The sequence below is a fragment of the Desmodus rotundus genome, chromosome 2 (genome assembly GCF_022682495.2).
Source record: "Desmodus rotundus isolate HL8 chromosome 2, HLdesRot8A.1, whole genome shotgun sequence".
Lineage (NCBI taxonomy): Eukaryota > Metazoa > Chordata > Mammalia > Chiroptera > Phyllostomidae > Desmodus > Desmodus rotundus.
Window position 1 is genome coordinate 149,228,324 of NC_071388.1, and position 27,157 is coordinate 149,255,480.

The 27,157-nt window shown below is 40.0% G+C and overlaps 1 long non-coding RNA gene across 1 annotated transcript in view; it reads left to right on the forward strand.

Moving 5' to 3' along the window:
- LOC139440700 (uncharacterized) overlaps positions 1-26,468 on the forward strand; it is a 100,693-nt gene extending 74,225 nt beyond the window's left edge. The window contains exon 3 of the long non-coding RNA XR_011650882.1: positions 25,810-26,468. This is a non-coding gene — a long non-coding RNA (uncharacterized lncRNA). The remainder of the gene's footprint in view (positions 1-25,809) is intronic.
- The last annotated feature ends 689 nt before the right edge of the window (positions 26,469-27,157 follow it).

A 27,157-nucleotide genomic window follows, 5' to 3' on the forward strand; every position in this document is an offset into this window, starting at 1 on the left:
GATGAATCTGATGTTCAGCTGGACTTTAAAAAGAGCTTCTAAAAAGTGGTACAAAAGCTGTCTCAGGACTTACTCTAAGGCCGTGAAACAGTTTTATCGCCAACCCCAAAACAGGCCATGTAGGCAGAATACTGTGGAAGAGAGAGCAATGAGGATAGGGGTAACAGGATTTCAGTGTTCATCATCTGAGGCGGTTCCTCACCACCACCAAAAGGTGACCCGACCTCTGCCAAGCTACATATGTGGATGGGCTCTAATATTGTGTGTAGACATCATGATCTTGTAGGAAGACCCCAGTGGGATGTCTACTTAGGCAGAGGACATGCTGATTTACCCATCTTCTGCACCAAAAAGGATGGGACAGAAATGGCAGGACGAGACAGAGTGTGCAATAGGGGAGCCTGGGCTGCCACAGTTTGGCCTGAGGGCACCAAGGAGTGGCACACAATCATTAGGTTGGAGTCCTTAGGCTGCTCCACCCAGAAGAGAGGACCCTGCTTGGGGTGTGGTGAAAGGATGATGGGAGAGCTGAGGAAGGGTAAGGAGCTTTAGCAGGAAGTGGGTCCACACAGCAGGGTAAGAGGACTTCATCCCTTGTCAATTTCCTTTTCTTGCCTCCTCACAACAGGAAACTGGTGCAATGCTTCTCGGTCCTTGCTGCTCATTAGCATCACATGGGAAAATTTTAAAGTATTACTACCCAGACCTAGACGCCTCACCCACCTCACCTCAGGTCTGACTCTTAACATACAGACATGGTAAAATCCATGTTACATTACCTCCCAGAGACATGGTGTATAGCATCTCCTTCATGGGGCTTCTTTCCCATTTGGGGTTCCAGTCACCCATCAAAGGTGGACCAGACCTCAAAACCTGCCTTCCTGACTGAGCCAGTATCTACTAGTTCTGTGGCTTTCCTGTGCTGAGTGTAAACATATGACAGCACAGACAGAGGCAAGCTGGAGAGGTTACAAAGTAAATTGAAGAGAGTACAAGAAAAATACGACAAATGGAAGCCATAGGATGGGAGGGTGGGAATATCACCCAGAGACTGGTAGGCATTATTTTGCATGTGCACAGGGAATGACCTATTAGCGACAATGACAATAAAGGTTTCCTAGAGATGGAAGATGCCTTCTCCTAAAGAAGAAAGTAAACATTACTTAGAACAAATCTCATATCATACCTTAATATTTACAAAAGAGACAGAGGATGAGAGGCCAGGAAAGAACAGATTTCCCAGGGGAGGAAATTGCAATGAGAATAAGTAATCTAGATCAAGCCATAGCATGTTTGAACAAAAAGAATACCTAAGGACAGAGGAAACTAAGGATAAAATAGGATTGTACACAGCAGGAACCTCTATGAGGTTGATTCTATACTGTTTTAAAGTGGGGGAATGCTAGGGCAATAAATTCTATGAACAAATACTATTTTCTACAAATTTTGATGCTTGAAGGTTTTTCCCAAGTTTAGAATATTTTAGAATTAAGAACAGCTTTAACTTCCAACAATAGGGGATGGTTGAGTACCGTATTTTGCTGTGAATAATGTGTATCCATGTGCATTATATGTTTGTGTGCATTATACATAGGATTATTATGCCCATTATTATACCATGGCATATAATCATTATACCCATGTATAATGCAGATCTTTATTTCTCCTTCAAATATTTTGGGCCAATAAGTACGCATTATACACCACAAAATATGGTAAATCACAGTCATAGCACATACCATGAGATGGAATAGTATGCAGCCTTTAAAATGATAAAGTCGCCAATTTGCAGATGACATAAACCTTGGATAATACTGATTGATTAGATTTTTTAAAAAGCAGGATGCAAAGTATGTATGCTTACAACTATGTGACAAATATGTATTTTATACCTTCTTTGCTATTCATTTCTAGATTTTCTTCAGTGAGTATGTATTATTTTAATAATCAGATTTGAAAGATACATGTTATTTATAAGCTTGCAGCCCTATTTTATGTTTTATACCCATTTTTCCCTCTCATGTTCCCACAGTAGGAATATCTGATACCTCTGCTAGGTTCCTAGCCCCGTATGTCTTCCATGGGCGACAAACACTGCTGTTTGTTCTCAGGCTTCCTTTTCACAACTAGTTTTGCCAAAATGTTGATTTCTCCTTTCTGAACAGTGGCTTTTAAAAAAATATATTTTTAATTAAATTTTTTGTTGTTCAATTACAGTTGTCCCCTTTTCCCCACCATTACTCTCCCCTGCCCTACCCACCCCCACCTTCCACTTTCAGTCCCCCTGCCCTGTTGTCTTTGCCCGTGGGTCCTTTGTACATGTGCCTTGACTTGACCCTTCCCCTTCTCCCCACCCCCCGTTACTCCCTTGCCCCCCTCCCCTCCGGTTACTGTCAGTTTGTTCTTTATTTCCATGTCTCTAGTTCTATTTTGCTCACTTGTTTGTTTTGTTGATTAGGTTCCACTTATAGGTGAGATCACATGGTATTTGTCTTTTACCACCTGGCTTATTTCACTTAGCATAATGCTCTCCAGATCCATCCATGCTGTCGTGAAGGGTGGGAGATCCTTCTTTCTCTCTGCTGTGTAGTGTGGTATTCTGTTGTGAACAGTGGTTCCCCCTCACCCCACCTGAAAACACTCGTATCAACTTCAGGAAAGTCTCTTAGAATCTCCTGACTGCTAGGTGGACATCCTCCAATATTTACCACATGTGTCTTCTATGGAGTTTGTATTAGTTTTCAATTTCTAATAATAAATTAACACAAACTGGGTGGCTTAGAATAACCTGCATTTATTATCTCACGGTTTCTGGAATCCAGGTATGGGTTAATGGGTCCTCTGCTGAGGGTCTCCGGAGGCTGAAATAAAGTGTTGTCTGGCACTGTGATGGAATCTGAGGCTCAGGGTTCTTCCAAATGCAATGTTTCTTTCTTCCTCTTTCTTTCTTTCTTTTTTTTGTGCCAGAATTCAGTATTTTTATTATTTGGGGGGTTGATATGCCCTCCCCCCCTTTTTTTGGCTGTTTGTAGACTGGGTATCACTCTCAGCTTCCAAATGTTGCCGTTAGATCTTAGCCATGTGCCCCTGTCACAATATGTCACTTAATTTTTCAAGGCCAGTGGAGAGTGGCTGTTGCTGCTTTCAGTCTCTTTTAGGGGCTCACCTGAATAGGTCAGACTCACACAAGGTAACTTCTTTTCTATTAGAGTACAGCTGACATACAATATTATATTAGTTTCAGGTCACAACATGGTGATTCAACATTTATGTACCTTCCAATGTGATTGTAACCTTTTGATTAACTCAAAGTTGACTGACATCCATTCACCTTTTGTGGGAGTGATCACCTTATAAGTTATGTAAATGTCTGATCACAACATTATACTCCTGAAACATAATACTGTATATGAACTGTAGTGGAAAATTAAATTTTTTTTCTCAAAATCTCTATCTTTACTACATGATTTGAACAAATTACGAGGCTGCAAGCCTATTACAGGTCCTTCCCACAAGAAGGGGGGTGAAATCATATAGAGTGTGCTCAGCATGGGATGGAAATCTTGGACACCATGTTAGAATTTTGCCTACCACAAGATTACAGGGGTGAATTAAGGGCACTTTAATATTGGATTAGAATTTATTTAAAATACGTTTTAACTGAAATTCTTGATAAAAAATAACAGTCTTAAGTATATACCTTTTTTTTTTTTTGGTGCAGATTTCAGCATAAAAATTCTCTTACCTAAAGAATTTTCAAAGAATTCAAGGTGAACCACTTTTTTTTAAAGAAAAAAGTCCCATTTGCAATAAATAGGCATTTCTGGTGATCTGGAGTTGTTTAGTTTTTCATTAGTTTTCATTGGTTATTCGTTGATTATTCAAAACCCATGAATAGCAAAATGATCAACAACCCACCAAACGCTGCCTGGAAATAAACTGGATGCTGAGGAGAATAAAAGAAGTTACCGTTTTTCTAATTGGAAGGGAATTGAATTTCATATTTCCTCTCAAACAAAGAGGGCCTGCTGTTAGAAAACCTGACATCGAGGTCGGGCGTGAGGTGTGCGGTGCCTGTCGAGTGAGGCAGGAAAGGTGCAGCAATGCAAAGACGGGTCTGATACTTCCTAGGTCTGTCTGGGGTTCAGCTGTTCTCTTAACACACATGCCGTAAGAAGCTCTTTCTGGGAAAGAATTTTAAAATCTAGCCTGCTCTCTTACCTCATAGCTGAGTCGCACTCCAGTGTTTCCAACTCAGCTGGGATGACAACAGTAACTGCCGGCACTAATCTCTCAACTCCTGCCTCTGCCTGACCGCAGTTTGGTGCTAGGCCATCTGCACGTGGCAGAGAAGAGGGCCATCACTAGCTCCAGGTCCGCATCATTATTTTACCCAAACCCCGAATCAAGGGGGCTTCTTTCATCCAGCGTGTGAGTGTCACTGTCAGGGTAGTTCGGGGTCAGCAAAGCCCTGTGATCTGGGCAGCCCCCTGCCCTTCCCCAGGCGTTTCAGGAGTGGTGGTGGGCCTTTGCCGCTGGGCTCGCTGGGAGCGTGGGAGCTCCCCGAAGGAACGAGGGCTGTGTTTCAGCGGGGATGGGGAATCAGGCTATGTGTCAAAAACCGTAGCTGCCACTGCCAAGTGTAGCAGGGACATCCTCAAACATATATTTGCCTCCAATAAAGTGTCTAAATAATCCTCTCCCTAACAGTTTTCATTTGTGTGGCACGATTTAAAGGTACGGTGTGTGCTGAATGTAAACAGTAGGACATGATTCAGCAAGAAAATCGCAGTGCTGCCTGAGCCTTCTAGGGCTTTATGACTTTGCAAACCCATAAATTAAAAATTGCTGACAGTGGGTGTTTTCTGTACAAGTACAAGAAGATCTCATTCCGGGAGGGAGAACGCTGAAGGAGCCACGGGAGGGCCACGTGGAGCCTCAAGTTAGCACTGGGTAGGTCACTGTTTGGGATGGTGAGGGATGCAGCTGGTGTAGAGCCCACTGCCTGGAAAGTGCTCCGGACCTCCCTCCCTAGGAGACACCAGAGGGCCACTTGAGTAGAAACTGAAGGTGTTTCAGTTAGTGACAGAGTTACTTTTTACCTTGCTCAGGAATCAGCACAAAGAGCCAGTGAATTTGGTGCTCCATTACTGAGGTTTGCTACAGTTAACAATCAAGTGTCTGGAGGTGATTTGAGAAAGAGAGTGACGTTGGAGCGGGGAAGGTTGGTGGGAGAGACGTTTATGAAATACTTCACTTTAATGATTTTGTGGAGAGTTCTGTGATTTTCTCATAGGACTGCACCTTGAAAGCCTCCATCTGGGTAAAATCAAGATGAGATATTTGCTGACAGCTTATACCCTAAGGGTGGGGTGTTCTTCCTAAGAGCTTCTGAAATCTTCTTTTCAAAGGAGCCCTTGTCATAAGAAAGACCAATAAGATTTTTGCAGTTTTCTTTCTCCTCCCTAACCCCCACCCCCTGCCCTTTCTTGGTAAATTCTGGCTGATAGTAATCAGAACCACGTTTTGCGATGTTTAGTTTTCTTTTGTGTAGACAGTGCAATGCTTGGGCATGTCATGAACTTAGCAAGGAAAATGCCTTTTAAAAGATTCAGTCACAGAAATTTGGAACCCAGCAAACCGCATTTCATGAACGATGCACATCTAAATATTTAACGTGGTACTTCTAGGGGGTTGGGAGTGCAAGTGTGTGGTGGCGTGTGATTCAAATGTTTTGATTACAATGTAAAAAATGTAAGAAGTTACTATAATGAGGTAAGTTCTGGTCTTTATGTTCTTAGCCAACCAGTGAGGACACAGATGAGGTAAAACAGAAAATAATTAGAGTATTATGGGGGTTTTGCAATCTGAGGTATTCAGAAATTTAACAAAACTAGGTCTGTGTTCTTAAAAAAAAGAGAGAGAGAGAGAGAGAGAGAGAGAGATTACAGAGAGACCTTATTAAAACACAAAAGGCTCAGCTATTTAAGATGATGACATACATAGAGGCAGGAATGTGCAAAGAGAAGCTGAAAGGCAGCCAGGCCCTGAAGGAATTTCAGAGGAATTTCTTCACCGGAGGAGTAGTTAATAAATAGAGCAGATTTCTAAGGGCAGAAACTAGAGCAGCTACTACTTTTTTTTTTTTTTTTTTTTTAAAGAAGGGAGTGATAAGACGTTAGAGAAGAAAATGTTAAAACAAAGAAAAACAAGCTTCTTCCCTGGCAATCCTGGCCACCTCCCATGCAAAGGTCTGTTCCCAGACACTGAGAATGTTGTATCATTTCATAATCAGGAAACACACTGTGGAGTTGGCTGCGGGTGTTAGTTTTAGATTAATGCTAGATATTATTAAGAACTTCATGTAATATAATACTTTTCAGAAGTCTGAAAAATCATTTGCTTTGTCTGGCTGGCAACATTGCTGCTATTTTTCATTGCACAGAAGGACAGAAGCAAGGGCTAGAAAATTCTTTTGTGTGCTGCCATGGTCCCTCCTCCTGTCTGATGCAGAGCTCTTCCTCAGCAGATGCACAACGCTTTTTCAGGGCCGTGTGAACACACTGCGTGCTTACAAATCTGAATCTCTGAGTTTTATTTCTGTTCCCCCCAATCAGGTAGGTTGGGATGGCTACTAGCTTATTGTGCACAAGGGTTTTTATTTTTGATTGTCAAATGGTGACCAGCATACCTGCAACTTTATCAATATGCAGATTGCCTCCTGCCTCACCACTCAATTTGTTTTAACCGAGATTCCATTTGGCAAATAGTCACTTTAAATTAGTCAATTGATTCATTGGAATGAAACTTATTATTCCTGTTACCAGTTCTCTATTTGGGTCCCTCTCTGTCCATGGAAAGTGAAAGAAATTTGTACTGAAAACCTTGTGATCTCATGGCCGAAGGACTGTGCGAGGCTATCGGCCCCTGTGAATGGCAAAGCTGATGAGTGTGTGGAATGGCTGTGTTGCCACGCTGTGTCATTTCCCAGACGAGGGGCCCTGTCATCACCTGGGAGTTTGTAGAGATGCTGATTCCTCCCCTACACCCCAGACCTGCTGAAGCAGAACTCTGGGCTTGGGACCTGGGAACCTAGACACCTTTAATTCAGTCACACAGGTGATTGTGAACATGTGGGCCTAGAGGACTGGGATGTGTTGTTTCAAGGAGAAGCAATGATAAGGGCTAAGAAGGCAACCTTATGGATATTTGCTTTTACTTCAGCCCAGCCTTGCTGGGGAGAGCAAAGGCAGCAGGGTCACAGTGGGTCCCAAGCAGCAGTGATCTGGGGGTACCAGGAAGGCAAGGTATGTACAGAACTGCCGGAGTCTGTACAGGAGTGAACTGGGGCCAAGACAGGGAGTGTATTAGAAAGTAGAAAATAAGCAATGAACAGAACACTCTGATATCATGCACACATTAGAGATCATTGGCAGACTCAAGCGCAAAGCAATTTACTGAAAGGCTAGGAAGGCACTTGCAGATTGAGGGCAAGTCTGAAGGGTGAGCCAGGCCCAGAAGAATTGAAGGTAATCGCTTTAGCAGTTTGTTTGGCTAGGAGAGGGCGTGACACCTTGATCACAAATTCCCGGTCTGGGTGCAATGAGGGCGATTTTTGTGAAGGAACTCGTGGTGCACTTACTGAAAGTAAGGGCGGGAAATGGATGGATGGTGGGGCAGTTTAAACAAGTGACTCCTTCAACCAAAAAGCAAGCAAACCAAGGAAAATCAATCTACTATGTGAAAAGACAGCAAGCAAGGGCCCTACAGTAAACAGGCTAATGTGGGTGGTCAAAGGGCCAGAGAAGAATCAGGAACTTCACAGGAACAGGGGCAGAGGCAGAGTTAGCACTGAGCAACAAGGGAAACAGGCCCTAATGTTATTCTGCTCAGGAAAGATCTAGAGGGCTAGCCCCTGCTCCCCACCCTCTGGGCTCTTCCCAGTCTGTGGTAGGCCCTACTTTGTGAGCCCTCCCTGGGCAGGGGTGCCCTCTGCTCTGCAGCCTTCACCTCTGCTTGGTTGCCCAGTGAGGTACAATTCAATCTCTTTCTTGCCTCCTCTGCCACTGGAATTTCCTCCCTCATATTTCCCTGGGGTGGTTAAATTGCCAGGAGTTTCTGCTCTCTGGCCTATTTCCCTCTGGATTGACCTCTCAAGACTTAGAGAACTGCATGGTTTAGGACAGTTATGCCAGCACCATGGTTGGTTAAATAGGCCTTTGTGGGTGGGCCTGGGAACCATACCACTGTTTCTCATAGTTCTTTTCCTATGTGGAAATTCTTTTCATTCCAAACACCCCATTGACCGGTGACCTCTTAGAACACAGCAGTCCTATCTAGGCTCCACAGTAGGGTGAGGTCACCAAGAGTTGTCTGAGCCAAACTGGGAACAACAAACCAAGCTGGGACAGGCCCAGGTGGGAAGCCAGGCGCAGGCAGGCATCTGTCAAAGGACAGCAGGTCAGGGAGGGCCGGTGTTACTTAGACAGTGAGTTTGCAGCAGAGAGATGTCAAAGTCAAGAGGAGCTTTAAACATCTAAGTATGTGGATGAATCGAAGATCAGTCTTGCTGGGAGAGGGCTTGGGCTGGGCGAGAGGATGGATGACAGGATACACACACAGGGAAACCAGGGCGAGTAAAGTGTGGCCAGACTGCCATGGGGCAAGAGACATACCGGGGCACTGCCTTCATTATTGCACCCCCTCATGGGGCCTGGCTGCTTAGAGTGGAGGGACTTGGCCACCTTTTATTTAATATTTCAGTTCTCCCACTGACCAAAGCAGAATTCCCAGGGATCTGGGGGGCAGGGAGGGCTTACCAGGAGCAATGGTTTTTGGTACATCCCAGGCAGTGCACTTTCCTTCACCCAGATCCCTCAGGCTTATTGCCCAGATGCCCTGTTGCTGATTGTCTCTCTTTCCAGGTTCTTTCATTTCCCAGAGAATTCCTCATGCCCACAGCACCGGTCTCCCAGCCTCTGCATCTGTAACTGTACTCTGCCTGCCCCAGTGCGGTGGGTGAGCTGGAGTGTGAGGTTGTGTTTTGGCTTCAGATCAACTCCTCTGTTCCTGCAGTAAACCTCTAATTCTCCTTTCATTTTTCTCTCTCCCTTTTTTCAGTTACAGCTTTATTGAGATATAATTTACACACCACACAATTCACCCATTTAAAGCATTCAATGGTTTTTAGTATTGGGTTGCCCAAAAAGTCTGTATGGTTTTTCTATAAAATAAAAAACTTTTTTTTTTACCAATAACTTCATTGATTTGGATATTTTGAGTATGTCGGCTATCTCCTATGTGATATAACATTGATTGTTCTCAGTTAATGTCTCTATTTGATTGCTATCACCTTCAACTGGTTTACACAACTGTGGAGCGTCATCCAGAGAGAAATCTCCAGGACAAAACTCCGCAAACCACTTTTGATGTGTCCGATCAGTGATGTGGCACAGCCCCTTCTCCACACACTGCACAAATCTTTTTCTGCATTTCAGCTGTGTGTTTACCTTTCTTGAAATAATAAAGCATAAGATACAAAAATGTTGCCTATTTTCTTTCATCTTCAATATTAAAATGACTACACAAAAATTCACCAATTTTGATGTTTTTTTTAATGCATGCTGATATGACAGCTGTCACAATACAATCAAACAAAATTGTTTCGAATGAAGTTAAAGACAACTAAGTGCTACTAGAGCCACCTTATGGAAAAACCAAACGAACTTTTTGGCCAACCCAATACATTCAGAGAGTTGTCAACCATCACCATAATCAATTTAGAACGTTCTCATCACTTCCAAATGAAATCCTCTACCGATTAGCAGTTACTTCCTATTTTCTTCAAGTCTTGCGCAGGCCCTAGGCAACCACTTTCTGTCTCTACAGTTTTGCCTATTAAGAACTTTCATATAAATAAAATTGTACAATATGTGGCCTTTTATGATGGGCTCCTTTTACTTAGCATATTTTTACTAAAAGGTAGATACGATCTAAAGAGAAATCAGAGTATTACTTAGCATATTTTTAAGGTTCCTCTGTATTGAACCATGCACCAGCACTTTCTTTCTTCTGATGGCCAAGTGATATTCCTTTGTAGAGCTGTAACATATTTTCTTCACGCTTTCACCAGTGGATGAACATGTGGGTTGTCTCTGGCTATTATAAATAATGCTGCTATGAACCCTCATATACAAGTTTCCGTGTGGGCGTAAAGTTTTGATTCTTTTTCACTTCTTCAGTTTTTCTGTGGATAAATTATTTATATATCTAGCAATGGAATTGTTGGGTCATATGATAAAGCTATGCTTCACATTTTGAGTAACTGCCAGACCGTTTTCCAAGGTGGCCGCATCATTTTGCATTCTCTTCAGCAGTGTATAGGAGCTCTGATTTCTTTAACTCTAGCTAACACTTGTTTGTAATCTGGCTTTTTATTATAGTCATCCTAATGGATAAAAACCGGCATCACACTCAGGTTCTGATTTACATTTTCTTCACTTCATCTTAGCCAAAAGGCCAAGAAACGATAATGATTTACATTTTTTTAATGGCTAATGATGTTGAATATTGAGCATCCATTCATGTGCTTATTGTACATTTGTATCTTCTTTGGAAAAATGTCTATTCATATCCTTTGCCAAGTTTTTATTTATTTTTATTTTTTATTTTTAAATTTGATCTATTTATTTTTGGGGAGAGGGGAAGGGAGGGAGAAAGAGAGGGAGAGAAACATTAATGTGTGGTTGCCCCTTGTGCATCCCCCAGGCATGTGCCCTGACTGGGAATCAAACTGGAGACCCTTTGGTTCCCAGGCTGGCACTCAATCCACTGAGCCACACCAACAGGGCCTTTGCCCCGTTTTTAACTGGGTTACTTGTCTTTTTCTTATTGGATTATAAGTATTCTTTACATAGTCTAGACACAAGTTCCTTATCAGAAATATTTACAACTGTTTGCTTCAGACTGTGGGTTGTCTTTTCCCCTTTTTATTGATGTCCTTTAAAACACAGAAGGTTTAAATTTTCGTGAAGTCTAATTTAACTATTATTTTATTATTGCTTGTGATTTTGGTGCCATCTCAAAGAAACTATCCAGTTACATTTATTCCTATATTTTCTTCTAAAAGTTTTACAGTTTTTGATCCATTTAGTTTTTGATTAATTTTGAGTTAATTTTTGTATATGGTGTGAAGTAGAGGTCCAACTTTATTCGTTATACCTTGGTTGAAAATCAATTGACCATAGAGTATAGGTTTATTTCTGTATTTTTCAAGTCTATTCCATTAATTTGTATATCTATCCTTCTACAAGCACATACTGGAATGTGTTCAGTTTTGAAATTAGGATGTAAGAGTCACCCAACTGTGTTTGTGTTTTTCATGATTGTTTTGGCTTTAGGTCTCTTGAATTTCCATATGAATTTAGTATCAGATTACCAATTGTTGCAAAAAAGCTAACTGAGATTTTGCTATGAATTGCACTGAATTTTTGTGAACAAATTTGGAAGAATATTCTCACTCTAACAACATTGACTTTCAAACCATAAATGTGAGATGTCTTTCCATTTATTCAAGTATTTGCTATTTTTGAAAATGTTTTATAGTTTTCAGAGTATATGTTTTCACTTCTTTTGTTAGATACTTTCAAATATTTTTTGATGCTATTATAAATACAATTGTTTTCTTAATTTCATTTTTGTCTTATTCATTGCTAGCTTATAGAAATACAATTGATTTTCACATACTGGTGTTGAATCCTGCAACTTTGCTGAACTTGTTTACTATTTCTAATATTTTTTAGCTGATTCCATAGGATTTTCCACACACACACAAGGGCCTTAAGATCTAGATACAAGATCATGTTATTTGCAAACGGATATAGTTTTACTTTTTTCTTTTTAGTAAGGATGGCTTTACCCCCACTTTTCTCATCCCAATAAGTTCAACTTCATTTTTTTTTTTTTCTGGATGCTCAGGCCAAAAACCTTGGTGTCACACTTGACTCATTTCTTTGTTTCACAGACCATGTCCTGTGTATTAACAAATCTACTCAGCTCTGTACTTTCAAATTTATCTGAAATGTAAATACTTCTCCACTTTCTGAATTGCTAATACAAACCAACATATTTGTTCATTTGAATCTCTGCAATTATTTCCTTCCACCATTTCTCTCTACAGGTGTTGTTTTCAAAAAGTCAGATCATGTATTAACCACTTTTCTGTATTAACCACTTCAGTCCCTCCACATCTCATTTGGAATAAAACCGACAGTCCTAAATTTTAGCTACTAGACCCTATATTATGTATGTATTTGTTTCCTTTTGCTGAATAACAAATTATTTCAAAGCTTAGTGGCTTCAAACAAAAAGTAAAAATTTAAAATATCTCACTGTTTCTGTGACCTAGGAAATGGACAGCCTCTTAACTGGGCGGCTGTGGCTTGGAGCCTTCCTTGAGGTTGCAGTTAAGATGTGGGAGATGTTGGCTGGGGCTGCAGTCCTGTGAAGACTTGACTGAGGATGAAAGATCTGTTTCTGAAGAGGTTCACTCTCATGACTGGCATGTTAGGTTGGTTCTTGGTGGGAGGCTCTCGTTCCTTCCCACGTATGCTTCAGAGGCTGCTTGAGTATCTTCATAACACGGTACGTGATTTTCTCCAGAATGAGTGATCCAGGACAGCGGGCAGGCATGAGCTCTCCCTTTGATGATCCAGCCTCAGAAGTCACATGACATCCCTTTGGTCACCTTCTATTCATTAGAACCAAGTCACTAAGTCTGGGCCCCATTTAAGGGGAGAAGAATTAGCTTCCTCTTTTTGAAGGGAGGGGTAGTATAGAATTTACAGACAAATTTCAAACCACCACAATTTGTTCTTCAGATACTTCTCTGATCTCATTTTTTTCACTCGCCCCTTGCATGCTCAACCACAGCCATGTTTGCCTTTACTATTCTTAAAACATGACAGGAATGTTTCCACTTCAGGGCCTGCACATTTGCTGTTCACTCTGCCTGAAAGATACACGACTCATTTACTCACCTCTCCCATCTCCGCTCAATGCTACCTCATCACAGAGGGCTTTCCTGACCACTGGAGCTAAAACGGCACCTTTCCCTTCCACATCTCTCTCTATCTGCTTTACTTTGCCTTGTTTTCCCATTATACACGCATACACTATATTCACTATCTGGATGTATATATTCATCCTTTCCCTCACACACCTGCTCTCAAATTAACCCCAGGTGCCTGGCACATTGTAGGTACTTTATACATGTTTTTTTAATTGAATGAACACACTGAATTACTCTTCATAATTATCTTGGTGGGCATATCTACCATACGACATAGTGGACATTTGGGAGAATCACATTTTTGGGAAAGCAGTTGAGAAGGATTGACTGTGTGGGTGGCTTTGCTAACAACATTTTTCTTAAGTTTGAGCAGTATTCTTTCTCATATATTTACATGGCATTGTATCCAAAATTATAGTTACAGACTTTAAAATAACTTTTCAAAAACTTAATTCTCAAGCTCCCAAAAGGCTTTCAGGATTGATATTAAGTTGCAGTATTCCAACAAAGCATCTATTATATAAGCATTAGAGCCATCATGCTTGAAAATTTCCTTTCTTTCCACAAGTTCCCCTTAATTAGCACTCTGCTATGAAAAATGCTTTGATAGAAAAGATAAAGAGAACTAGCTCACAAACTTTGAAAGTACATAGATATGCTCAGTTTGAAACATTTTCATTCCAGGAATCTCCAAGTCAATGACTTTTTGATGCTATTTTGCTTTTTTACCTGAATTAAATATTTAGTGAAAAATATAAATTTGATATTCTTGGTATTTGCCTCCCTGGAAGTATTACCATTCTGATTCTGTTAGGAAACATAAAACTTCTTGCTTGTCTTTAGTGACTGCTCATTAGATATTAATATTCTCTAATTATTTTAAAGGTTTATTAGTAGGCATCACTGTACCATATTAAGCACTGACTATTTTTAAAAAATCTTTGTTAGTGCTTGAGTGGTATCTTCTATCTTTAAACACCTTTCTACATCTTGGTTCTTTTTCTGTGCCAAATAAAATTATCTATTTTGTTAATGAAAATCTGTGTCAACTTAAACATTCTTTTGAAATAAGCACATTAGCCTACATCATCACCATTTTATGACTTTTCGCAAGCCAAGAGCTGGAAATGTGATAACCCCTTGAATTGGGGTGTACAAGACATTGTCATGCTAATCATGTATTATCAAATTACAGAGTGCAGTGCTCGTGCATGTGCGCATGTGTATATAGGAATTGTAGGAAGAGACTAGAAACAGAAAAATGGAAACGGATTGGAAAGTTAGGAAATCATTTTCATTTCTAGTCTTTGCTTCTTTCATGAGATTTGCCTTAGTCTTCTATTTCTGCAGAATAGTTTCAGTTGTTACTCTAAATATGTGTCAGAAGGTGGTTGACCCAGAACTCCTGAGTTACAACATCTCCTTCATCTATCAGACCAGCCCAGACCAGTGTGGAATTCCTTAGTCCCAATTCAACACGCTAAAGAGAAAGAATCTGTCCGGGTAGGAAGCTGTCCTTCAGCCACTCCACTGTGGCCAGGTTTCTGTAGTGACGACGTGCCTGCTGAGGTCCCAGCCAGTGAGAAGGGCAGATTCTAGAGAAGAGGGAAAGGCAACAATGCAACAGGTGCTCAGTCCTCCTGTTTTTTTAGTAAATGTGTATGTTTTTAAAATTTGAACAGTCCTATATAATATAATGATATTGTAGAATTAACTTTAAAAGTAAGCACTTGCCTTAAGCAAACAGATTATTGTAAAGATTCACATGGATTGGAGACACTCTTTCTACCAATATCCAATCGATCATTAAATGTCACTGATTTAAAAACAAATTCTGTTTTTTTATGTACTACCCTAGTGTGAGTGCCTTCTAATGCAAGCTAATATTTGTTGAGTTTGATGTTAGGCACTCAACAGCACATTTAATCTTCACAGTCCCCTAAGAGTAGAAAAGTGGGACTGAATAAAGTTAAGTGTCTTGTCTAAAGATACATTCCTTATTGATCATAATGTGAAATTCTAACTCTGGTTACTATCTCTGATCTCTCATTCACAACTAGCAAGTGGTAAAGCACCGGGGGTGTCCAAACTTTTGGAGTCTCTGGGCCACACTGGAAGAAGAAGAATTGTCCTGGGCCACACATTAAATACATTGTGACATGTAATAACACCACAAAATCTCATAATGTTTTAAGTAAATTTACAGTTTTGTGTTGAGCTGCATTCACAGCCATCCTGGAATGCATGTGGCTCATGGGCCACCTCTCTGCAGCTAAACAGCTCCATGAGGCAAATCCAGAACATGGGACGTTGTAAAGAACAACTGGCCTAGTTTTTTCTACAAATTAATGCCTTTTTTTTTTTTTTTTTAAGGATCAGCCCTGGCAGGGTAGCCCAGTTGGTTGGAGCATTGCCCCATACACTAAAAGGTTGAAAAGTTGCAGATTTGATTCCTGGTCAGGGTACGTACCTAGGTTGTGGGTTTCAGCCCTAGTAGGAAGAAATATGGGCGGCAACCGATGGAAGTTTCTCTCTCACACCTCTCTCTCTCTCCCCCTTCCTCTCTCTCTCTAAAATAATAAATATATCCCTGGTTGACGATAAATAAATAAATAAAGGACTATGCTACTTCAAAAGAATCTTAAGAGGCATATAAACAGAAGCAGTATGTGGTCCTTGAGTAGATATGCATTTAAACAAATCAACTGTAAAGGACACTGTTGGGTCATTGGGTAAATATGGTCTCAGGTTTATTTTTTATTATTTTAATTATTTTTTAAAGTATTTTTTATTGATTATACTATTACAGTTTTCCCAATTTCTCCCCCTTTATCCCCCCTTCACCCTGCACCCCCAACCTTCCAGCATTCTTCCCACTTACTTCATGACCATGGGTTGTACATATTAGTCCTTTGAGTCCTCTGTTTCCTATACCATTTTTTATCTCTCCCCGTCTATTTTATGCCTGCCAATTATGCTTCTTCTCCCCTGTACCTTTTCCCCCCTATTCCTCCCTTTCCCCTCTCCACTGAAATCTCTCCATGTGATGTCCATTTCTCTGATTCTGCTCCTATTCTAGTTGTTTGCTTAGTTTTTGTTTTCATTGTTTTTCTTTACTTTTAGGTTCATTTGTTGATAGTTGTTAGTTTGTTGTCATTTTACTGTTCATATTTTTTATCTCCTTTTTCTTAGATAAGTCCCTTTAACATTTATATAATAAAGTTTGGTGAGGGTGAACTCCTTTAACTTGACCTTATCTGGGAAGCACTTTATCTGCCCTTCCATTCTAAATGAAAGCTTTGCTGGATAGAGTAATGTTGGATGTAGGTCGTTGCCTTTAATGAATTCAAATACTTCTTTCCAGCCCCGTCTTGCCTGCAAGGTTTCTCTTGAGAAATCAGCTGATAGTCTTATGGGAACTCCTTTGTAGGTAACTCTCTCCTTTTCTTTTGCTGCTTTTAAGATTCTCTCCTTATCTTTAATCTTGGGTAACTTAATGATGATGTGCCTTGTTGTGTTCCTCTTTTGATCCAACTTCTTTGGGACTCTCTGGGCTTCCTGGACTTCCTGGAAGTCTATTTCCAGTCTTGGGTTTAGATAAAACAAATTACTGAAATACTTGACTGAAAAGGCAGCTTTAAGAACTGTGTGACAGTTTGATCTTATTTTGACAAAAGTCAGTATGTGTACCTGGAAGTATTTCTGGGTGGTGTTATAGTTGTGATTTCTAAATAGTAGAAATACAGCACTTTTATTGTTCATGTGTGTTTCTCTGGATTTTAAAGTTTGTCACATCATATATATACTACTTATGTATTAATACAGTTTTTTTAAAGATAGTGCAAGTGCTGGATTTAGAATGTCTTAGCTCTGGTCCCTGGTTCTGACGCTGACTTAATACTGTGATCTTGGGCAAGTTATTTTCCTCTGTGAGCCTTATTTTTCTCAACTCTGAATTGGCACCGAACACAGAACACGTTCATACAGTTACTGTGAGAATTAGAGAGATAACAAATGCAAAGCACTTAATAAAAATCTGATATCTAGTAATGGCCTAGTAAATGTTAATTATTATTACTATGATCAAATGTTACCAGTGACCATCTGAATGCAGGCTTTATCTGAGAAACTAAGCCAACATAGTGCTTAAAATCATGGCTTTGGGTCATACTGAGGCATATTATGCAGTGAGATGTTCATAAATTAGTTTATTTAGATTAACAAGTTAAGGGCCATTCTCCATAGCTTGACTGCAAGCCAAATAAGGGCCCTGAACCAAAGCACACTCCGTTCCTAATGACCTGTGAGGTTCAGACAAGTGCCAATGCAGGAAAGCATCTGACAAACTTAGGAGTTTATCCAAATCATGCTTCTCTGCAATACCCTTAACCATCATTTGAAGGTTTAAATTTCACAAAAAGCAATTTCGCTGTGACAAGGGCAGTACTAATTATTATGTATATTATGTAGCCACACCATCTGTCTTAAAAACCACAATTTTGCAAATTGTTTTCAATGACATATTGTAGGATTCCCCTGTCTATGAAGTTCATGATGAAACCCTTCAGTGAGGCTTCTTGAATTAAAAATCAAGACATTAATGACTTTTAAAAAGGCAACATACACATTCTGCTTGACAAATCGAGGATGCAGAATGCAGAATTCATGAAATGAAGTTAACAGATTAAGAACTGGAAACTGTATTAGAATTTTAGACCACTTGAGTCAGGTAATCTTAATTGTCCACATGCCAGTGAAGGCCTCTAGGAAACAACTCAAGTTCAGAGGAAGCATTGGCTCCACATCTTACCCTCAACTTACCCATCCCACTCCCTTAAGATGTCCTGGCAATCACCAAGAAAACATAATGCAGGAACATGCAGAAATACATATAAAAAGGGCCCACTAAAGGTTAAAAAATGGTGATGAAGAAACTTTGTCAATCAACCAATTAAATTGATGTCATGAGACAGCAAAAACTATTTGAAATGGAATACTCTAACCTTAAAAAGAAAATGAGGACAGTGCTCTTCTTTGCTTAATTTAAAAAATTGCTATAACAGATAAACTTTGAAATCTCAGTAATTTAACCCAATGAAAGTTTATATCTTGCTCTCGTCACAGTCCATTAAAAGATTTCCTGGTTAGCAGCCTTCTGTGGAAATATTCAGGACCCAGGCTCCTCCACATTTTATGGTTCTCATATTCACTCGGGATCCACTTTGGCCTGGAAGAGGCCTCTGTCACCCTCTATGGAGAAGAACTATACACTACGCATGTAAAGGGGGCTGGGAAATACAGTTCCTGTCTGGGGAGCCATTTAATAGCAACAAGTCTGCACTGCAGAATGGAGCCCAAATGTGGGGGGGGTGGGAGTCAGCTGAACATCTTTGCTCTCCTTCCTTCCGGGTCTGGTTTTAGGAGCGAATACCTCTCATGTGAGGGTGATAGTCATGGTAAAACCTTTTCTGGCACATCAGTCTAGTTTCACAAGGCACAGTGAATGATATGGTATTGACATCACTAAGCGTTACCCAATTCAATAAACATTTGTTAAGAATCTAGTATGTGCCAGATTGTACAGGGTACTAAGGGAGAGAAAAATGAATGGACTTGGTCTGCAGGAAAAGTGAGGAGACAGACATATGCATAATTAACATTAATTGAAGGTGAAATAAAAGTGCCAGAATTGAAGTATAAATAAAAGCCTTAGTAAATGCCAACCAGGAAGCTATTAAATTCTAAACAGTGAGCAGAGAAATCTGTTCTCTATGCAAGACTCTTACTTTCCAGGAGAAGAAGTCTACTCAAGCTAACTCAGGTAAAGGAAGAATTGTTGAAAGAATATGAAGATCACATGCAATGAAGATGCACTCCCAGCCTCATGTGGAATGGAGCGTGAGGCCCCTGAACTATGGCACAGTGTCTGATCCTTGTTATGTCTGCTTTTTTTTTTGTCCCTTCTCTGTTTCTGCTGACTTCCTCAACTTTCACTTAACCCTACAGTGTTGCCAGCCCTCGCTTAAAAGGTCATTTTGCACCTAGTATTCAGCGCCATTTGACTACAATATCTATATTTTTGGAAGGAACCTGATTAGTTATAAATCAGCTGATGAATAGTCTGGCCTTGGGCCAGCCATTGCTGAGGGGCATGAATGTGCAGAAAGGTGGGCTCACATGGCCCAGTGAGTTGCCCCTTGCTTGCAGTGACTGGCAAATTAATGACCAATATGGGGGCAACTTTTATTTTACCATTAAAAGAGGTATTGCATTTATCTGGGGCTAAAGGATGGAGGACATTTCTGACTTAGGCAGAGCATAAACAAAGGCAAAGATAGAGGAAAGTCCAGGTATATCTTGGGGACTGTACTGGGCACTGAGAGTGGTTGGAGTATAAGAGGCATGGGGCTGGTCGAGATTACTGTTATAACATTGTGAGGCCAGAGCCCGGGAGTTTAGAGTCTGTAGACAATGGAGAGATCTTAGAAATGTTTTTTTTAGGGAGGTACTATACAAAAGATAAAGCCACAGTACGCATACAGGTGATGTTGTGAGTGTTCAGCATGGTTTCTTCATGGATAATTTGTGACCTGGCATCTTAATGGTCACCAAAAGCCTCTTGGTATGGAACTGGTCACTCTAACAGAAGGAGGCTTGGTATAGTGAAAAGAAAAGGGTTTCAAGCTTTGGAATCAGGGAGATCTGTGTTCAAATCCTGACTTTGACATTTTCCAGATGTATGTCTTGGGTAGTTTACTTTGTTTTTATAAACTGAGTTTTCTCACCTGTACAATGTAATTTAATATTCAGCCAGTATACATTGGGATGGCATAATGACTGAAGGGGAATGGATAGGTTAAGGGACAGCTAAATTGATTTGTCAGTGCCCAGTGTTGTAATTGTTGTGGAGCTGCATGAATCAGGTTTGTAGTAAGGATTCAATGGCAGAATGTTTGTAAGATGCTTAGCAAAGAGCCTGGCACATGACAAAGGCATTCCACATTCGCTTTGTTTTCTCTTGTCCATTTCTACTTGAAAATTTCAAACCTTCAGTATGATGATAATAGCTTGAATCAGCAAGGAGTCCTTGAACTGGCTGCCACATGAGAGCTAATAAGGCACCTGAGCAGCCCCCAGCCCCGCACAGACAGGTCAGGAGGTTCCCCACTGTTCTGTCAGAGGGATTAACCTTCCCTAATGGCTCTTGCCCAAGCTTGAGGCTGTAAGTGCTACAGATAACCCAGTCATCGCTCCAGGACCATTTAATGCATCCACCAGGTACTGATTTCTAGAACTCAGATGTGTTACCTCATTTCAGTGATTCCTTAGTTTTGCAGTTGACAGAGGACAAACTCATGGCTGAAACTTAGATAAGTTCACATCGTTGTGATAATTAGCTGTCATAAAAAAGAAAAAAGTGATCAGGAACATCTCACCAGACGCCACTAGTATTAATTCCAGATGAGATATAGAAAATGAAATCTATGATAGGCCCGGACTACAAATAAAGCAAGAACATGGTCCTCCTAAAGCTATTCGATTTTACAGATGAACAGAAATCCAATAATTTTGGATTTCCAAGCATGAGAATACTTTTTGGATTATAGAAAATGTCCATAGTCTTTGGGGCCTGTGTTGTTGTAACCATTAGAGTCTTGTGTAGGAAGTGATCCACTGGGGATTCCTGGGGCCCCTGTTGTTGGGGGTGATGTTTATCAGTATTACTATATAGAAAGTATCATTGTGTCCATTTCCTTAACCCAAGAGGCTTGAATACTCCCATTGCTAAGGCTTAAAGAAGAATGCTTACACAGAGAATACAGATTCCACAGCAGTATTTGTCTGGAACAAGATAAAAATTTTAAGATACAGCAAAAATGTAAGTCTCTTGTCTTGTCACTTGGAACTCCCCCTACTGCTTTTAAAGTAAGACAATCAAGTTCAAGGTCAGGTGACTACAGGACTCTTAGGTATCCCTTGAAGATACAACTTCTTTCTACTTCTTCTTTTTGCTTCCCCTACATTTTTATCAATTTCTATTCAAGTGAGAGCACTTTTTTTTTTTAATTTTTTAAAAAATATATTTATTGATTATGCTATTACAGTTGTCCCATTTCCCCCCTTCACTCCATTCCATCCTGCCCACCCCCTCCCTCCCACATTCCCCCCCTATAGTTCATGTCCATGGGTCATACTTATAAGTTCTTTGGCTTCTACATTTCCTACACTATTCTTACCCTCCCCCTGTCTATTTTCCACCTATCATTTATGCTATTTATTCTCTTGCCCCAGGCACAGAGCTCTCTGGTGACAGAGCTGCGGCATTACTCAGTCATTCTTAAGGACTGACTAGATACTTGGCCTAGCACACTAGCACATATCAGAAAACGTAGGACGGGGGCAACGCAAGGCTCTAAAGAGAATCCAGACTGGACCAGACCCATTCTCTTAATCACTCTGGTTAAGGGTTACCATCAGTTCCATAGTGAGGCAGAACTGGAGACTGATTCCAGAATCACAATTTCTTTTTTATAGCTTACTGTATAGAAGTGTGTGAAGTACATCAAATCAAATTCTCATCCTCCATGTGGTTTAGTCATTTTCAGGAAGTCCTTCTGTCTTCTCTATACAATCTGAAGTTAGAATTCAAAACCCTTCAGGATTGTTACTTGTAGTTTCTGAGTTGTTGTATGTACCTGACCATGTAACCAATGTTTTAGTGTTCAGAATGAGGAAAACCAGACAAGGTTCTGGACAAACTGATGTATGTACAGGGCTCATTTCAACATTAGTGTATGACAGGTCCACTGAGGTGATCAAAAGCACTGTTTTCTGTTTCTGACACTTCATCTCACAGTGTTAGGCTGGCCATAGTCAAATGCAAACGAGGAAGCAATGAGGCACTAATTGCCTAATATTCAAGAACCGTATAATTTGTAAGGCAGAGCTACATAGAAATTGATTACAAAGCCCTTGTTCTCAAGAAGTTCTGCACTTACTACTAAAGGTGCCACTAAAATTTGTGTTGATTGCAAATCTCTTCTGGCTTCTCTTCTAGAAAGGAAACGAACCTTTTAATTTTGTCCCTCTAAAGAAATTTAGACTCTTGTTCATTCTTCATTACTGAAAACTTGTCTGTAAATTTGGAAGAACACCATCAAATGTTTCTGCCCTCAGCCCTTTCGCTATGGATTCCAGATCATGTTATGCCTCCTCCACTGAACATTTTAATACTGGAAGACTTCCCTGATCCACGTGATAAAGCTGATCAAACTCTATGATTGATTAATTGTGTGAAGCCAAACAGTAAACCTTAAAATAGATGTGCAGGAAGTGGAATACCATCCTGGGGGATTCAAGTCAGTCAACATGCTTTGTCATTCATAACGGAACTCTTTTATGGTAACCTGACAGTTATTGTGGGAAATAGTCACATCTTTTTCAGTCTCACTACTTACAATACATTTAGAAATTATTTGTGTGGAGGCAGAAGTTTTAGCCTAGACAATGAATTACGATTTTTATATCATTGTAAGGAAGAGTGTATATAACACATCCTAAATTAATTGGCAAAAGAAGCCAAAGGCCCTAGTTTTTTCATACAATTGTGAGCATAAAGTCTTGATAACTCGTGATTATTGATTGTTGCATAACAATAACAATTTGAATGATTATTCAAATTTGGAAGAATTTGTTGATTGTGCTATCCTGTGTTTTGAAATAGGTAACATTTTGAATTATGTAATCCCAGGTATCTGCATAACATACCGAGTGTTACTTGCAATACACAGATTGCAAAACATACCGTCTGGTAAAAGTTCTGCATTTACTTCATGAGGCCTTACGGAGAGACACTGTAGGTTCCCCCTACATAGAGCCCCAAGGATTTCTGTGGCCATTGGCGGGCACTGCTGGGAAGGACAGCTCTGCCCTTCTGGAGCAGCACAGTTGGATGACCCGGGACTACTTTTGTAAGTAGTTGAAGGAGCACTGACCATGGGAACCACCAGGAAATTAAGGGACAGCTCCTTTCCTCGTCCCAAGAATTACATAAGCATGTTGGGTTCTGTGTTGCTCAAAGGAGAAGCTCCTAAAATATGATGCTTCGCTCTCATAAGGGAAACTGGATGCTAGAGTTTATTTAATTTAAAGATCAACAAATTATTGGGATGCTTTCTGCTCCCAAGTATTTTTGAGCAAATTTGTACTCTACACAAGGGTTTTTTTTTCTTTTCTTTTTCTTTCTTTCTTTCCTTTTTTTTTTTTTTTTGCTGGAGAGTTCTTTATAAAAAATCCATTATTTCATATATGTATGTTTTTAAAATTCACAAACACACTTCCATTAATTCTTATTGTAGTTTTCCAACCTTTTTAGCTCTCTCTTTAGATTCTGTTTTAAAGCTGGCTTTAAACAGCCCAAACTTTTGTGTTAATCTTTGTCGATTGTTCAGTAACTGGAGTCATTAATTCACTAATAGCATTGGAGAGGTGCTAAAGTTTTTCAAAACTGCAGATTGACCTAATTAATGTCTTTTCTGAATTGTGCTAAATCCGCCATTAACCACTCTGGGGCCTCTTAAAACTCCCCAGTCTCTGCTGCCATCTATTCAGAAGTGTTATGTGCTTAAGACAGGTTCTGATTGCCTTGATTATGTGTAAAATCATGTTATGAAAATGTTTGCAAAAGCTTTTTTTCTTCTTGTCACTAATTTCTGGGGTTAATCATGTCTAACTCTCTCTTTTTACTTTGCCAGCTTTTAGTTGTCTTTCATTCTGCTTTGCAACACTCAGCAACTTACCGCCAGCTACTATTTCTTAATGGTTGACTATGAAGGGCATTAAGCATAGACCTAGATCGGAACTGTTCTCTTAACCACGCTGGTTGAAGGTAATCATTTCACAGTGAGGAGTGATTAGAATTATTGTACAACCTTCACTCTTCATTATTTAAGACCGTGTATAGTAAATTGAGTGTAACAATAATTGTTCTGTCATCTCCATGCTGTATCTTCATAGAGCTGTAGTTACATATGAATACTTTAGGTCAGGTGACCTGACCATGAGCTTTATATTTGAGTGCAGAGAACATAAGTATTAAGTAAGCAACTGCTTGGGCAGAATGATGACTTAAATCTTATTTCTGTCTGGGTGTCTTCTATGCCACACAAGTACATAGAAAACACAAACCACCATCTCTCTCTCTTTTTTTTAAGTATATTTTATTGATTATACTATTACAGTTGTCCCATTTTTTTCTCCCCTTTATCTCCCTCCACCCCCTACCCCTCTCCCACTGGCATTCCCCCACTTAGTTCATGTCCATGGGTCGTACATATAAGTTCTTTGGCTTCTCCATTTCCCATACTATTCTTAACCTCCCCCTATTTTGTACCTACCATTTATGCGTCTTATTCCCTGTACCTTTTCTCCCATTCTCCCTGCTCCCCCTCCACGCTGATATCCCTCCATGTAACTTCCATTTCTGTGATTCTGTTCCTGTTCTAGTTGGAACCATCTCTTATTTTATTTTATAGTGTGGTGCTCAGTCACAAAATGTGATATAATTTTCTTATGCGAGACATTGTCTCCTGCGTGTCAGTCAATTCTGAACTGACAGCTAAAGACTAAAATAAAAAAGTAAAGAAAATGTATAAATGTGGTCCAGTGCAGATTCAGATGTTCCTCTGGTGATTTACTTGATAAATATTCTGAATTTGGTGATGGTTATTAGCTCTTCACCATTATTTCTCATCCCCTGCCTCTTTGTTTTCTGGAGGATTGTATTTACCAGGTGTTTCTGATGCTTTGGCATCTGGTGTCTAGCTGCCTCTGGAGAGACTCCCCCTCTCAGGGCTAGCCACAAGAAACAGTGAACATCTGGCCTGGGAGTGCACCTTTCATGTGCAAACCAACAATCCAAAGCCTGTATGCCCAACTACTCACTCTGGGGCAATATTTCCCTGCCCTATTTTCAACCTGGGGCCAGGTGTCTACACCCAGAACTTGCTGAAATTATTCAAATTAGCCAATCCCAAGTCTGCTTACCTTCTCTCACTTGTTTCTTCTTGTAGAAACCAAAATAAAGGCTCTTGTCCACCTTTTCTTCTTGTTTCTCATGCCTCCCGATTGGCCCTGGTGCTTCCCCATGTGGTCCCCGACGTGTGGTGAGCTTTCTCCTCCTGGGACTTGTGAGGATAATGATGATCTTTTCAATAGCGGTCATCCCCTTATTTGTTGGCCTCACCATATCTGAATAATAATAAAACTACATTTTACAACAGGCAGCTATTACTTTAAAAACAACATATGGTATTGAATCATATTATTGATATTTTCACTGACCAACTTCTTCCCTCTTTTCCCTCCATCTGCTAGAATAAATTGGAAGGCAAACGTTTTGCTTCTTTTGTTTGCTGATGAATTTTAAGGGTGTAGAATTCTGGAATATAATAGGTACTCAGTAAATATTTGTGTTTTTTTAAAGATTTTGTTTGTTTTTAAAGGGAAAGGGAGGGAGAAAAAGAGGGGGAGAAACATCAATGTGTGATTGCTTCTTGTGTGCCCCCTACTGGGGACCTGGCCTGCAACCCAGGCATGTGCCCTGACTGGGAATTGAACCAGTGACCCCTTGCTTCACAGGCCTGCACTCAATCCACTGAGCCACACCAGCCAGGGCTCAGGAAGTATTTGTTGAATTGACTTAATTACTTACCTGATTTCTTTTGGTATCTTTTCTCCAGAGCTATTCTGCAGAGACTGGCTGAGTTCTAACTGTAGTGAAGATTGGAGTGAAGAAGTAATTTCTGTCTTGTCTTGTGTCCTTGACACACACAGAAGCAAACAATGTGGTCTGAGGGGTGTCTTCCATTCACTTTGAGTTCACAGTATGGCAGCTGCCTTTGCTCGCGAGTGCCATCCAATGTAAGCCTAAATTCTGGCCCCGGCAACAGGCTAGCTGAGGGATCTGGAATAAGATCACGTCTCTGTCTCTTGGTTTGTTCATTTATAAACTGAGGGGATGCACTAGACTGTGATGTACTGTGCTTTATAACTTTATGAATTTTTCCATTTAGTAATACAAAGCTGTTATTATTTTCATGTTAAAAATGAAAAACTGAGACTGAGAGAAATTGAATAAATTACCCAAGGTCACACAGTTTGTAAATGAGAAATAAAGATTTAAGCCTTTTGGAGTCTGTCTATGCCTGTATACGTATGGTTTCCATCCCTTAATTTATTTTTAACTTTGATATGCTTAGGAAAGTACACAGATTATATATGCATAGCACCATAAATGATCACAAAATGATTCCATGTATAAAACCATCACTCTTGTCAAGACATAGAAAAATCACAGAAGCACCCTCTCTGGAATCCCCTCTCAATTACCTCCCTTCCATTTTCCCCGAAGGTAACCAGTTATCTGTAGTATTAATATCTTAAATTCTAAAATCACAGATTAGTTTTGTTATTTTTGAAATTTATATAAGTAGATTCGTAGGTATATTCATTTGTGTATGGCTCTTTTTCCCAATGGAATGTTTATAAATTTCACTAGTTTTATTGCATGTAACTGTAGTTTGTCTTTGATATGCAATTGTACAAATATACCATTATGTGTTTATACATTTTACTATTAATTAGCATTTAAGTTGCTTGTAGTTGGGAGCTATTATGACTAATGCTACCTTGATCATTCTTTTGCACATAATTCTGATGTACACATGCATTTGGTCCAGTTGAGTACATACCTACAGGTGAAATTTCTGGGTCCAAAGGTGCCTTCAACGTCCCTATCAGCAGTAGGTGAAAGTGTCAGTTACTTCACATCTTTATTGCATTTGGTATCAACAGCCTTTTCCTATTTTTGTTTTCTAATGGATAGTGGTATTTACTTTGATCTGAATTTTCCTTTGCCAGATGACTAATGACATTAAATATGGTTTCTTACACTGGCCGTTGGATATGTTGTTTGCGAAACTGTCAAGTCTCTTCCCATATTTCTACTGAGTTGTCTGTGTTTTTCTTATTGACTTGTAGAAATCTTTGTAAACTCCAGACAGACCTGGTTTTATGCTCTATAAATAT